We start from the raw sequence: 16180 nt of genomic DNA, 5'->3' as shown, positions 1-16180 counted from the left end.
AGAAGAAGAAGAAGAAGAAGAAGAAGAAGAAGAAGAAGAAGAAGAAGAAGAAGAAGAAGAAGAAGAAGAAGAAGAAGAAGAAGAAGAAATTTTCTATTTGTTTTGGGCAACATAGGTATTGGACTATGAGTTGGATACCACTGTGAGTCTATTACAGGCCAACTCTTCTATATGATCTAGCTTTGACACAGCACCTAGAGATAACTAATAGTTCTTTAAAATATCTTACCTCCCCAGATATACCATTCCAGAAAATAAGCTGTATTAAAATAAAATATCTTTTCTGTAGCATACCATTTAATATTCTCAAATATTTGTCAGTCATTACAACTATCTGGAATGTCTTAAGGCAAATCGATATCACATTGGCCTAGATACACATGCTCAGCTTTGTGGCTGTGGGTGACTTAACACCTATTTTATTTAACATCCACAAGACTCCTCAAATAAATACTAAAACTTGATATAACTCTAGAAACCGAGCCACATACCAAAGTGCAGAGATAACTGAAATTTAAATCAAGGAAGGCTGTGGTGTCCCTAAGCTCATGAGCCCATTAGTTACATTAGTTATTTTAAAACTAAGTAAAATAAAACTGCCCAAAGCATGTAACAAACACACACACACACACACACACACACACACACACACACACACACACAGAGAGAGAGAGAGAGAGAGAGAGAGAGAGAGAGAGAGAGAGAGAGAGAGAGAGATTTGTTTTTTGAAAAAGAAAGCATGGAGCAGTCCTAATTTCTAAGATTCACTAGTCAGGTGTTGCAAACTTCATCTTATACAACACAAATAAGCAAGCCTGATAATAACGGTTCTGCATAGCAATAGCAATGGGGTGTTGGGTCTGCTCCAGTACAAATATACCTCACTAGTAAAACCTAAATGCTGCCCCAAATTTTTAAAATTGGGGGAACCAAACAATTGGTTAACAGAGCATACTATTCACGCACTAACTCACAGAAAAGTTCCTGGTGGTTCAATGAAGCATAGGCCCATGCAGTGCACAGCTAATCATCTACCACGAGGCTCATACTGAGCTTTGAATCCCCAAACCAGTGCTCAACATGCCACACACATTCAATAAATTTTATGAGTAATGAAGCAGGTTCCTGATTTACTTCCATCTCACAGCGGGTTGTGTTAAAAGCTGTGGGTGGAATGGGTGGGCTCTGCCTGAGTTTGATTGAGATGCCAGCTACTTTTGTGGTTCTAACGGTGTGGTTGTGTATTTTTTTTTAAAAAATATTGGGGTCAATTGTTTTTACATTGCTCTAAACTGAACAATCCATTATTATTTTTTATACAGTAGATTTATAGTTTTCTCCAAGGTTACTTAAGCTTTAGCCCATAATTCAGACTCAAGCGTCATCACTTGCATGTATCATTGGTATGATCATGAAAAAATTGCATAAAACTGGCAACAAACACACGCTCCTTAGTAAATACTAACACAGATTCCATTGGCTTTGATGCCCCCCGGCCCTGTAACATGCCTGCCTGAGAAAACTTGATGTTGCCAGCGCTACCAGGTAAATATAAAGGATGCATTGCTCATTCCAAGTGATGGGGATCACAGGCTCCATTCCTTAGTGACCCCTTTTCCATTCATGTCCAGAATATTAGAATGAACATTAAAATAGAGGGGATGGTAGAGTCTGATACCGCAACCCACCGCTGAGCCTTTACTCCGACTGAAACACACAGAGTTCTTCCGGGGAATGTTCCAGAAATTCTTCCCACCCAGCTCGCAGAAAAGTTGACAGGTAAGAAGCTGTAACCCTCTGTGCAAAACCTGATGCCATGACATCACCATGGCAACGCTAACCCCAGAAGAAAGAGATGCAAATTTTGTCCTGAAAATTAATCCACAGTAGTGACAATTGCTTTTCCTATCTGTGGCAAATTGTTTAAATCCAGATATGACCCTTGACAATCTCCAAACCCATTTTCAGTAAATAAAACCGCTCATCTATGGAAAGAAAACATTTTTTTTTTCCTCAGCCAATCACAAAGTCTCAGTTCCTAAGCTCCTTCAGGGGCAGTATCCTTGTACCACATGAGACACCATTTTTGTAATTACATTGGGTAGGGAATTACTTATACATTAGTCCTTAGCTAATTTATCCTAAATTTTGATTGCACTCCTTAAGTGTCTATTAGATGTCTGTTGTGCTCAACAAATACCATGCATCTTGAGAAAAGAGTATGAGAAATAAGAAAGTTAGAAAGAAAATCTACCCAAGCTATCTTTCTAGAAAAGAAAATGTGTGTTTCTCAGCCTTTTCTGTGACTGTCTCTCTTAAGACTCAAACGGGAGAGTCATCTGCAGAGGAGAAAGCAGACTCAGGCTTCTCAAATAAACTGGGTTTTTAATCTTAGCTGCACTGGTTGTTAGTTTTAAAATGCTCAAGTTTTTAAAATACAATTTAATTTAATTATTATAAACATAAAAATTACACTCACCAAACACTTCCTAGTTTCAGGATAGCTTAAGAACATTACAGAAAATGCATATGAATTTCTTATACAATAACAACAAAAGAGAGACCCAAAGGACCGTACACTACTTAAAATACTGGAACTTCAGATTTTTACTTCCTCCTGGTGGCTCTGAGCTGGATCACCCTTCTGAATATGACACTTAGCTCTTAACGTCCGGAATCCTGGTACCTAGGTTCAGGATCTCCTGGCATGCCCAGCCTCATAGCTCTGCTTTGCCCATGTTAGTGACTGTTCTCAGGTGGATATTTTGGTCTCTCCACCCCAGCCTTGAGACTCACATTGCACCCCTCTATCCCTCTTTTCAAGGATAAAATGGGAGGAGCCCTTAAGGCTGGCCAACAAATTACATAGGGGCCACGAGACTCAGGCATCAGGCCAAAGGGATGTCACGGTTCACCGTTTGCTGCTCTGAGCTGTTTCAGTGCTGTCCTGGGGCTTTAGTACAGAGCCTCAATTTTTGTCCTCCTCAGCCCCTGTAGGCCTCTTCTCCAGGTCTTTTCTATTGCTCATGTTTTTCCCAATTATGACTTGAATTCTCCTGGGATAGTAGAGATCTCAGCACCATGGCTTCCTACAGAAGACTGACAAGTTTCTTCACCAAAGGCTTTCAGTGAGTTATTTACAATAGAGCATTATCTCTCTTTAATAGAGCTGAGATTCCGTTAAGGAACAATTCTGAGAAATGCAAAATGAGACATTTTCAGGCACTCTCAAGCAGGTTCCTCACAACTAAACTATGGCAGTGGATTCTTCTCATGGGTGTAATTTCATTACAGGCAGCAATTCTTTGCCACTAATAAATGATATTGGCGATTGTTAATTTGTATATTGCTGAAAAAGTGGAATATTTAGTGTGAGTGCCTAATTATGAAGTTGGAGACATTGCTTTTTGAATCTTGTTAAAATTGATTTTGGTTACAGGTAACAAATCCTTTGAAATGTCTGCCGTTTTCAAAAGCTGGGAGATGTGCATTTCAGATGAGGGAGTTGGATGTGGAGAGGAGAAAGGATACAGTAACTACGGCCAATCTAAAGGAAGATGATATTTCATCTCTATCCACATCATCTGTGTCCATTTCTATTCGTATCTATTTATATCTATCATCTAACAAGTCTATCATCTATCTCTCTACCTACCTACCATATCAATCATCACCTTCAGTCTTCTAGAGATCATATATATATATATATATATATATATATATATATATCTCCATCTGTCCATCCATTATCTATGTATCAACTATCTCCCATCAACTGTCATCTAACATATGTCTTCTATCACTCACCTATCTATCAATCAAGCACCTAGTATCTATCCTGTATCTGAAAAAAAAATGACACATATATCCTAAACAAGAGATTGTTAAGTCAAATTTAAATGTACTAAGATATATTTCAATTGAATGCATATTGGAGATACGAGGATATTTAATATCAGAACAATAATTGGTGTAAATCCCACATTGTGTAACCTTCAACAGATGAATAAAAATTCAATACGTTGGATATCTATTCACAGTAAGAGATACATCTGAAAAGCTTGTTCAACCCCTTAAAATACATTCACAAAAATTTAAATGTAATAGTTAATTATGTAAAATTATTCCCTTAAAATAGAGATGTTTCTTAATATAAACTGCTAATTTTATAAAGCCTTCCAAATAAAATAATAAATCAGTGAATGAAGCAAAATATATGTAGTGATTTTATAAGCTAGAATCATGAGAACTTTAAAAGAATTAAAAAGATGTAGCTAGGTGCTCCGGGTTCTAGCCACTCCGCCACCCTCTCCGTTGCCTAGGCGGCTGCCCTCGCTCACCATGCTCCACCTGTCCCAGAAGGAGAACACGCCCCCGAGTCTCAGCGGGACCTGCATCCTGGTGAGCAAGGCTGCTAGGAGAATCTTCCTGGACCGGAAGAACAGGAAGGTAAAGAATCCACTAAGCCCAGCGTTGATGATGAGCCCTTCTGAGAGAAAATCCCCGCCACTTCGTGGTCTTTCCCATCGAATACCATGATATCTGGCAGATGTACAAGAAAGCCGAGGCTTCCTTCTGGACGGCTGAGGAGGTCGACCTCTCCAAGGATATTCAACACTGGGAAGCGCTGAAACCCGACGAGAGACATTTTATATCTCACGTCCTGGCTTTCTTTGCTGCGAGTGATGGCATAGTCAATGAAAACCTGGTGGAGCGCTTCAGCCAAGAAGTTCAGGTTACAGAGGCCCGCTGTTTCTATGGCTTCCAAATTGCCATGGAAAACATAACATTCTGAAATGTACAGTCTCCTCATCGATACTTACATTAAAGATTCCAAAGAGAGGGAATATCTCTTCAATGCTATTGAGACAATGCCTTGTGTGAAAAAGAAGGCCGACTGGGCCCTGCGTTGGATTGGGGGACAAAGAAGCTACCTATGGAGAACGAGTTGTGGCCTTTGCTGCTGTGGAAGGGATCCTCTTCTCTGGCTCCTTTGTGTCAATATTCTGGCTCAAGAAACGGGGACTGATGCCTGGCCTTACGTTTTCCAACGAGCTTATTAGCAGAGATGAGGGTTTACACTGTTGCTTTGCCTGCCTGATGTTCAGGCACCTGGTACACAAGCCGCCGGAGCAAAGAGTACAAGAAATCATTATCAACGCAGTGAGGCTAGAGCAGGAGTTTCTCACGGAGGCCCTGCCTGTGAAGCTCATCGGGATGAACTGCGCCCTGATGAAGCAGTACATCGAATTCGTGGCGGACAGGCTTATGCTGGAGCTAGGGTTCAGCAAGATTTTCAAAGTAGAAAATCCATTTGACTTCATGGAAAATATTTCACTAGAAGGAAAGACAAACTTCTTTGAGAAGCGAGTGGGCGAGTATCAGAGGATGGGGGTGATGTCAAATTCAGCAGAGAATTCTTTCACCTTGGATGCTGACTTCTGAGTAAACGGCCTGCTCTTTGCTGATTATTGTTCTCCCCTTGTCATAAAAAAATCAGCAAAAGCAAAAAAAAAAAAGATGTAGCTAATGAACAAATTTAATTTTTATGTAGAAAGATAAAAATGTCAGTCCTTTCCAAATTGGCCTATAAATTCATCCAACATCAGGCAAAATTGTAACAAGTTTTATTTTTTTCATGGAGAATTATAAGTTCATTTTTAGTATACAACTTCTAAAACTAGATCAAGTTGATGAGTAAACAAGAGATTATTTACCAACAAAAAAGACAGATTTATGAGGCTAACACAGTCCTCAAAGTTGGTTGTGAAGCGATGATTTCAAATATAGCACTGATTTCTAACAGATCAACATTAGGGAGCTTAGAATCTCACCCACACATGTTGGTTAGTTAACATGGTGTCTATCTGGAGGTAATGTAAGCCAATGGGAAAAGCCTGGTTCTTCTCCTAAATGCTGGGGGGGGGGGGCACACCGAAGTTTTAAAAAGCAAAATCTTTTCTCTCCCTCACACTGCAGACTGGAAAAAACTCCAGCTCTGTAAAGAATATCAACAAAATCAAGCATTAAAATCTCAGCATGACTTTACCTTTTTCTCCTGAGATCTTCCACTGCAGCCCGTGTGCTCGTTTGGACTGCCAGGCGACAATCACTTAACACACCTGCAGAACTCACATCAACATTCAACTTGGCCAAAGAAATCCCAGCATACTGAATCACCATGGAAGATGAGGGTCAGGTGAACATGAAGCGGCAGAACAGGTGGGCCACCCAAGACTGCTCTAGAGTCCACAGATTACAAAATGAAAACGGGTAACTAGGCATCTGTATTAACTAAGCTTTCTCATCGCTACAATGAAAGAGCCGACAAAAGCAACCTAAGAAAGGAATGGGTTCGCGTTCGCTTGACTCACAGTATAAGGACGCAATTTATCACTGTGAGAAGGCCTGGCGACAGAGAGGTCCCAGAGCCTCCTCAGCAGGGAAGCAGAGGCAGGCGTCCAGGCCCCAGCTTGTGAAATGGTGTCACCCACTTTTAGGATGGGTCCTCTCACTTCAATTAGTCCAATCTACAAACTCCTTCACAAACATGCCAGGAAGTTTGTCTCCCAGGGGATGGTAGACCCTGGCACACTGACCGTCGATATTAACCATCACAACACCAGTTTGTTATTGTAGCAATTTTTTTACTATTGTGCATAAACTTGATAGTCTCTACAAATAAAATTTTTAGTTTGTTTGTATGTAAAGAGCTTCGTTAATGAGAAAATTTATTTATGGAAGAAAGTTATTAAAATTTTATTATTAACGTGTGTTTTAAAATGAATAGGAAAACTAGAGTTTGTGGGATTTTTGTTTTGCTTTTGTTTTTAATAATAAGATGCTGTACTTGGCCCTGGAGACATGGCTTTGCAGTCAAGAGCACTTCTTGCTCTTAGAGAGGACCAATGTTTGGTTCCCAGCACCCACATCAGGTAGCTCACAGTGTTGTAACTCCATCTCCAGGGATCCACACTCTTTTCTAGCTGACACAGGCACATACAGAGAGATGTGCACACATAAACATGAATGAAAAGCTAAAGTCAATCTTTTTTAAAAAATGCCATACTTTTGTGTGCAAAGGGTTGTCTAGCTTCAGACAGAAGGAGAAAGCTCTGTGCTCTATGGTCAGTGTGCCCCAGGACACGGGATTGCCTTTCCTCCGAGGAGACTTGGGAAGATCGAGGTTCTAAAATGTCTTTATCTCCACCAGGAGGGTTTGATTTGCTCTCTGTTTTCCAGAGCTACCACATGTTTCCAGCATTCCGATCTCTGAAGCCTTATTCTTTTTCTTGGCTTGCATGGTTTTATATTTATCTCGACTATTAGAGATCTACTGTTATTGTAGGAAAGAATTTCCAGATTTACCTCTCACAGCCTGCGTGGTTTCTTCCACTCTCCCATCTACAGCCTTCCTCCAGCCACTTGCTGGGCCATGTCTTAACACTTTCTGTTCCAGAAATGCCCTCCATCCTGTCTTCTCTTTGCACACAATGTCTCTTTTATCTGGGATGCTGCCTTCCCTTTTCAGAGATATTTAAAATTATTGTAAGTGATCTGGTTTGTGTCTCCAGAGCACTAATGGACCACGAACCCCATCCTTTCTCCCTAGATCTTCCTGGGGCCATTTCCTTCCTGCTCATATCTTTCTGAGGTCCCTCCCTCCTTCCCATCTGCCTCTGTCCAGCCAGTGTTGCCCTCTCTGTGCCTAAGTGTTAAGTGTGTTTTCAAGTTATTCAGCTCTGCATACGATGGGAAGTTCTGGATGCCCTGTGCTCTGCTAAATCCGGACAGCACCGAAGTGACAGAGAATAAATATGGGAAGCTATGGGCACTTGGGAAAAGAGATAGCCATGATGACTCCACGAAAGACTAGGGAGCAAAGGTGTTATAAATAAGAAAGCACATGCAATGGGCAGGAAGGATTTAAAGACACTCCCTGCTCGTCTTAAGCCTTAGCATTTTATTGCAAAGCCTCATTCGTGTAGTTTCTATTCATTTGGGAGAGAAGATAGATTTGAGCATGTAGTGTGTTTTGGGGTCAAAAGCAATCTCCCTACAGCCCTGTCTGCTTTCCTTGAATCATAAGCAGAGACTCTGATTGACTATGAGAATGCCAGAGCCCCCTGCTATGACCTGCTGTCACCTACAGCAGCTCGCATGGCAGCAAACCTCTCTCCTCCCTAGCACTGGCTGTAGTGATAATTGTCTTCAAACCTGATGTCATGGACACCGCTAGACTGGCTTCTGTCTTCAGTACCCTGCACAGAGCCTCCCATACTACAGTGCTCACCAACTATATCTGGAAAACAAAACCAATCATTGGCAAAACTGTTATCCACAAAATATCAGATGGATTTGGTTCAATTCTCTCATGCAACAACCCCATGTTAAACCTGCGGAAGGAGTTATTTCTGAGCTGGAAGACCCAAGGGCTAAGATTTGAACTCAGGTCTGCCTGCTCTTGCTGCAGACATGCTCTCAGCTTATAGAATGTTCGCCTCATACTGAGATCCACATTCTCAGAGGAAAACTGAGAAAACTGATGCACTGAAGCCCAGGCCCAGCAGGTGCAGGAAGCAGCAGACTAGCTGAAGAGACATATTTAGCAGGGCCATCTGACACCAAGAGCAGAAGCCCCAGTCACTGCCAGTTCCTCTTTCACTGTGGTAAGAACCCACTTAAATAACCCAAGCGGGCAGCTGTGTGGACAATCACTGTACACATAGGTGAAGAGATAGGATTTAATCATTGACCCTTCTGTTTTATTAAGATATGGAATTATTCAGTATATCAGATGTAGATTAGTTGGAAAATCTTGATTTGAGGAGAGAAAACATGCACCACACATGTTTTGATGGAAGGTGCATACATATACGTCGTCTGGAAGAATTCACCAACAAACGTAGGTGGTAATGTTAGAGGCAGGAGGATGGCAGGTGTTTTTAACTTTCTAGTTTTGATTTTTTTTCATTATATACTACTTTCAAGTTCTTATAAATTAAATTTGATGGATAAATTTCTTGAAATTAGTTCAATCAATTGTGAATTTTTCTCTGCAAATTAAAATACTGATTTAATTTATTTATTAATAGCAACTCTTTGTTTTAAAGATGCCGGTACAGTGGTTCTCAACCTGTGGGTCTCGACCTATTTGGGGGTCGAACCACCCTTTCACAGCAGTGGGACAGCAGATCTCCTGCATATCAGATGTCTACATCATAATTCATAACAGAGCAAAATTACAAAGTAGCAACAAAAATAGTTTCCCAACATGGGGAACTGTGCTGATGGGTCAGAGCATTAGAAAGGCTGAGACCAACTGCCTCAGTGGATAAGGGCAGTGACGGCCATGATGAGGACCCAGCCTCACGGAGGCTCGCAAGGGTCTGTGACTCCAGTCTCAGAGGGTCCATTATCCTCTCCTGGCCAACATGGGGACTGTGCATACGCAGGGCACGGACAAACAAGCAGGGACAGGCCATGTACCCATAAAAATACTAAAAAATAGAAAGGACTAAATCTTTTTTTAAGAAGCCATCCTATCCAAAGCTTTCCAAAGCTGAAGTAGAATGGATTAACTGGTCTCAAATATGATTTCATGACTCTGGTTTTCTTCCAGTCCACATAATCATGCTCCTGAAATGATGTTCTCATTAAATATACACAACATGTATGCAATCATTGTGTTAAATTTGGAGTTTTTGCCATGTATTTAATAACAACTTAGAAACGTATAACAAACATGTCTATATCAAAAATACGAACCCAAATCAATGAACAGCCAGGCCTATGATACTGCGTAAGCATTGCCGTCTTTAGAGCCCGGTTGGATTTATTTTCACAGTTTCTTTGCCTTGGATGTTGGCTTCCTTCCCAGCTTAGATCTGGGTTTCTGCAAGGAGTCAACCAACTAGTGAAAACACAGAGATCTAGAAACCAGAAGACTGGAAAAAAGGCACTTACGCATGAGCCAATGCTGTCACCAGCTGAGCAGCTGTGTGCGGGTGAAGGAGGCAGAGCATTCCCTGTGCCGTAGAGCCCAGAGTGGGCCACAGACATCTGCAGGAAGCTACGGGAGGCCCAGATGTGAGGCTGGTCTAGATCTGCATCCTCTGTCTCCACTGCTATTCTTTTAGCTTGATGATACCCCATGGATGTCTCAGCATTGAATACCCACACACGATACTCTCTATGGCTTCATGTCCTTCTTTAATATTGCCTATTATTAACAAGTTCTAACAGTTCCTCCAACCTGGTCAGCTACTCCATAGGAACAACTGTTAGCCTCCTTGACACAGGCCATCTATCCCCATAGAAGAGTCCAAGACCAGACATCTCTAGAGATTCTTGAAATTAACATCATGCCTTCCACCTGCCAGCGAACTCCATGGCTATCCAGGCTGCTTTGGGACTTTGTTAGTATATGTAGCTTACTTCAGGGTTAGTTTTCCTATGTTTATAAACATGGCCTAAGAAACAGTAGGAACAGAAGAACTAAGCAGACAATATGTAAAGGTGGACATTGAGCAGTACAGGGGCAAACAATCAGCCTGTTCCAGAAACACGAGGCAGGAATCTTCAGCATAGCTCTCCCATGGGCTCCTGGAGTCCACTGAAGTCCACTCCCACAGGCTCCTTTGCTAAAGGCCACTGTGAGGAAGACTTTTCCCAGAAAAATCCAAGATTTATCAGGGGCAAAGAAATGTACCCATCGAGCAGTTAGAAGACCCCTGCCTACAGGCCAGATTGGAGAATCTGAAATCCGGGATTTTCATTTCGGGGGCTGCAGTCCTGATCCTAGAACCTGAAGGAGGCATCCAAGGACTCCTCAGCTCTGCTAACTCTGAGTCATGGACGGGCACAGACAGAAAGGGTTCTGGGCAGGGGCCAGGGCAGACCTCAGGCAAAGTTTCAAAGAAGTGTCAATTACTATGAACATTTTATAAGTGGTAATTGGTCCCTAATGAAATTAAATTTACTTTATGCAACTGGTAACTGATAGTTGTAGGTTTTTATTTAGACCTGTTGGGATTTAAGGACCCTTTAAGTACTCTGCCATTTTTCCCTGTTGGAAAGAGTGTAATGCCTATATTGCTGTCATTAGGAGTCCATGAGGACCTTTCTGTCTGCTCACAGATGAACAAATTATAAAGCCGATACACAAGTGGCCTTTCTCAATAATTGTGCCATTCATTTAATGGATAGATTATTATTGAATATACATCCAATTCAACTGGCATTCATTAGGAACCCACATTAGGAACCTACATCCCTTAGTAATTTCAGGACCAGCTCATTAATCTTCATTAATTCAGGTGCAAGCTTCAGTGCATAAGAAATTGCTAAACTTACATAACTTCATTGTACAGGAAATGTTACACAGAATAATGCCTTAGCAGGTAACCACAAAACACTTCTATGTATTTTGTCCATTTTTTGATTCTTTTTATAAAAGTCTCTCTGTGTTTAAATAATAAATAGAGAAGTGGGGGTGGATCCAAACACCACCTAGTATGTAATGCCTAAAACACATGCAAGTAATGGCAAGCTTCTCCATTTCACTTAGACTGTGCTGCTGTGCACAATTGTACATTTAATAGAATTTACCAATAAAACATAATTAAAAACAATCGTATAAAGCAATCCCCTAAAGTTTACCTCCATAGTAATCCTATTGAGATATATCTAAAGAACTGGTATAATTAGAGTTTGGTTATACAATACAAACAAAAAAAGCAAATAAAACAACTCTAAAATGTGCAGTGTCAATTGAAAGTGTGCTAACCCTGGAACCCTGACTTGTTCTAGCAAGAAAATTGTTAACGGAGCTTAGTTTTTAAAGTTCTGTTCAATTCACTAGAAGATGATTTTGCAAAATAGCTTTGCCTACCATACTTAATAATTAATCTAATAAGTGTAGAAGAAAAATAAAAACTTTTTATTTTAAAATATTGATAATTTTTAAGGCAAGGAACTTGCCTTAAAAACATTTCTTAGTTGACCATTTTTAATGTCTGGGGCATTAGAACCAAAAGTGTCAATGCTTTTAATTTTATTCTGAGTTGTTAGAAAAGTTTTAAAACTTTATATTACAATTTTTGAGTTATAAAGAGTCATGGTTTCTTTTTAAATGGGATGATTGACATATGGGGTAAGGAAGAGGCTTTATAGGGGAAACAGAGCTTTGTTACAAGGTATTTGTCATCTTCTTGAGAGGGGATGGAGGTTTGGAATAAGGAGGTAACTATAGACCAGAGAGAGGAAGAGGAAGGAAGATGGAGAATTTTGTGTGAAAACCAACAGAGCTTGCTATGGCCCCCGTAAGTTGGTGACTCCTAGATTTTCTCTTTGTCATTTTATGTTGTTTCATCTTGTGTTGTGATCAGAAGTGAATAGATAATAGTCACATTTACTCAGTTAAGCAGCCTGGTAAGCTTGTTGGGGACATTAGCATTTCTAGCTCTCTGTTTCTGGACACAGGCTATCAGATGCTTCATTTGCTTTCAAGTAGTCTATAGGGTGTAAAATGCTGAGGCTCAAGGGAGAGCACATCTCATCTAAGACATACAATCAGATTAATTGGCCAGCAGCATTTAATTCCGTAGGACTTGGAGAGATGAAGAAAATGACTGAAAAGACAACATCTGCTCCATCCAGATGCTGCTGTCAGTCAGGGTCAAGCAGAGGAGGAAGGGCTGATGAAGAGATAAAGGTGGCATCCACAGCAGGGGAAGAAACCCAGGAGGGCAAAGAAGAGCAGGAGTCGAGAGAAGAGAGATTTCCAGAATATTCACTGATGTCACTGTCTCAGCCGGACTTGCTTTATTCTTCTTGGCTTGTGGTTTTCTCTGTTTGGAGTAAGATTTTGTCATGAAGTCCAGTCTAACATCCAACACACAATCCCCATCCTATACTAGATGTATGCCATTTATAGCAAAGATAAACAGTTTCAAGACATAAACAATAACAATTACTGTAAAGGAATAAAGTAAGGAAGAAAAGGAATTCAATCTTTTTAATTATTTTTTTTTTCGAGACAGGGTTTCTCTGTGGCTTTGGAGCCTGTCCTGGAACTAGCTCTGTAGACCAGGCTGGTCTCGAACTCACAGAGATCCGCCTGCCTCTGCCTCCCGAGTGCTGGGATTAAAGGCGTGCGCCACCATCGCCCGGCAATCTTTTTAATTATTAAGGAATAATAATGGAACCTCAACCCTCCAGATATATAAGCTCTGTACCCAGAACTCAACTGTCACAGTTACTTTTATATTGTTATGACAAGACACCATGGCCAAAGCAGTTTATAAAAGAAAATGTTGAATTTGAGGCTCATGGTTCCAGAGAGTTAGAGTCCATGACCATCGTGGCAGGGAGCTTGGCAGTAAGCAGGCAGGCATGGTAAGATAGCTGTAGTTGAGTTTACATCTTTATCCACAAGCATGAGGCAGAATTACCTGGGAATCCTGTGGGCATTTAAAACCTCAAAGCCTCCTCCATTGACACACCTCCTTCAACAAGGCCACACCTCCTAATCTTCACAGACAGATCCTCCAACTGGGGACCAAGCATTTAAATGTATGAATCTATGGGGGGATGGATTTTCATTAAACCACTATATCAATCAATGGCAGATGGAAAGTATTTGGGAGGAGGAGGCTGGATTTGTATAGTGTGTGCCTTTCTTTTCATCCTTCTCACCATGCTTTTGACATTATGGCCCAACAAGCAGTTAAATATAATATATATTTCTACTCCTGCATGTTTCATAACACCATAGTTCTGTGGGGGGGGGTTGTTTTGTTTTGTAAAATGTTGGTTCATAGGTATCGTGTTTGTGCTGCAAGGAAACATCATGACCAAAGGGCAAGTTGGAGAAGAGTTTATTTGGCTTATACTTCTATCTCACTGTTCACCAACAAAGGAAATCAGGGCAGGAACTGACACAATTCAGGAACCTGGACACAGGAGCTGATGTGGAGACCACAGAGTGGGTGCGGTCTACTAGCTTGCTCATCATGGCTTGTACAACCTACTTTCTTATAGAACCCAGGACCACAAGCTAAGGGATGGCACCAGCCAATAGGCTGGAGCCTCCCCCATCAACCTCTGGTTAAGAAAAGGTCCTGCAAATTTATGAAGTGCTGCAGGAATTCCTACCATCAGTAGACTTTAAGTTACCTGCTCACTGGGGCGTGGCCTCTTATACTATTTATGCCTATGTAAAGCATGCATTCGGCTTCTTTTCTGGCTGCGGGATTCAGTTGCTGTTCCTGGTTCCAGCAGAGGATTGTGATCTGTGAGTCTACCCCTAAATAAATAACCTTTTATTATACTCAATCCAGAGCTAGTGTAGGATTACTTTTTAGCATCCTTCTTCAGTGAAGTCTGGTCTTACGAAGGCATTTTCTCAGTTGAGGGTTCCTTCTCTCAGATGGCTTTAGCTTGTGTAAGGTTGACATAAATCTCTTCAGTACAAAAGGGTTAGATCTTCTCAAACAGGCATATTTCTTTAGAAACCATTTTCAGAATTACCATTGGTATTATCTCCGCGTACCATATTAGAAAAGCTTTTAAGTACTAAGAGACTGTTTGAAGCCCTGGGGAACATGCCACCGGTACCAGGACATTGTGGTAAATAAATGTAGAAATACGGTTTCTAATTATTTTACTGATGCTTACAAAGTCTCTAAAGCTTTGGATGTAAACTGTAAGAATAAATATTTGAGAAGGATGTCTGTGATTTGTTTTAAAATATTTCAGAGAGAAGCTGAGGCTGGAGAGATGGCTTGGTGGTTAAAAGGACTGACTGCAGAAGGACTAAGTTTAGTTCTCAGCACCCACATGGAGGCTTATCTGTACCTCCATTTCCAGAGAATCAGTGCCCCCTTCTGGCTAGCACAGGCTCTGCATACATATGGTACACATACTTATATGCAGACAAATGCTTATACATATAAAATAAAAACCAAAAAAAAGTTCTTAAGGCAGTAATAATTCAGAGATGGTATTGCGAAGTCAATGTATACAGGATTAAACACTGGAGGCTGGTGAGATTGCTCAGCAAGTAAAGGAGTTTGTCATGTACTCAACATCCCAAGTTCAATCTGTAAGGTACAGGAGGTACATACTCTATGAAGTTTTTCCCAATTTCAATGTGAGTGTCATGGCACAAGTTCATAATAATTCTAAACTAGCACAAAGATTAAGCATTAGTTAATACATATAACTGTGGATCAATTCTATCATTCCTATTACATAAGTCCATGTTTAAGATTTTTTTGTAATTACCAAAGTTTACATATCACCTTCCTTAATAGAGTGAGTGATCTTTATAGTTTTCCTTTCTTGGGACAAAGATGACTAATTAAGAACCATACATTACATTTAACTTGATAGGCTAAACCACTAATAATTACTAATCATATAACTGTTATGAACTTCACATTTTTACTTTTGATATCTTCCCTCAGGTAGATTTTTTTTCACAAATGCCATCTAAGCAAGCTTTCTCTTACTGTTACTAAGAGCTCAGAGAATGAAAATACATGTTATTCCACCTGTAGTTTGCCAATATGTCTCATGCTTTCCTATGATTATCTTTTAATTCCAAAATTTACATAATTATATATTTGTGTTTGAAAAATACTATAAATATTTATATTTATGAGGAGTTTTGTTGAATTGTTGTATTTTTCCAGTAATTCAGGTATCTTTTCTTATCTCAATGCAAATAACTCTAATGTGGTTTTCATGCTTATAAACTCAAGGGCCTTTTAAGTATCACGCTAGTTTATTTAATTTTAAACATTTGGGACAAACTTAAAATGATGGCAGTCCACATCCCATTCCCCAAGCAGCAATTCATGGTTCATTTTCTTATTAAAGACATTTTTCTCACTATGCTTCTCTTATTGTTTTTCATGCCCTCTAACCTTAATATGGAGCTGAAAACTAGTTAATGGTTCCAGTAAGATAAGATAGGACACAGGCATAATATCAGAGCTTTGGAGTGTTCCCATGGGCATCATAAAGAATTCATAAATGTTTACCTCTTTTAAAACTTAATTGAAGGATATATATCAAAACTGGAGGCCGGGCGGTGGTGGCGCACGCCTGTAATCCCAGCACTCGGGAGGCAGAGGCAGGCGGATCTCTGTGAGTTCGAGACCAGCCTGGTCTA

General features: G+C 40.4%; 1 pseudogene; it reads left to right on the top strand.

Moving 5' to 3' along the window:
- Window positions 1–4461: 4461 nt before the first annotated feature.
- On the top strand, window positions 4462–5445 carry LOC101980773 (annotated as a pseudogene).
- The last annotated feature ends 10735 nt before the right edge of the window (window positions 5446–16180 follow it).

The sequence above is a fragment of the Microtus ochrogaster genome, chromosome 5 (assembly GCF_000317375.1).
Source record: "Microtus ochrogaster isolate Prairie Vole_2 chromosome 5, MicOch1.0, whole genome shotgun sequence".
Taxonomy (NCBI): Eukaryota; Metazoa; Chordata; class Mammalia; order Rodentia; family Cricetidae; genus Microtus; species Microtus ochrogaster.
Note: the sequence above shows the minus strand (reverse complement) of the source record. Positions and strands in the feature narration are given on the sequence as shown.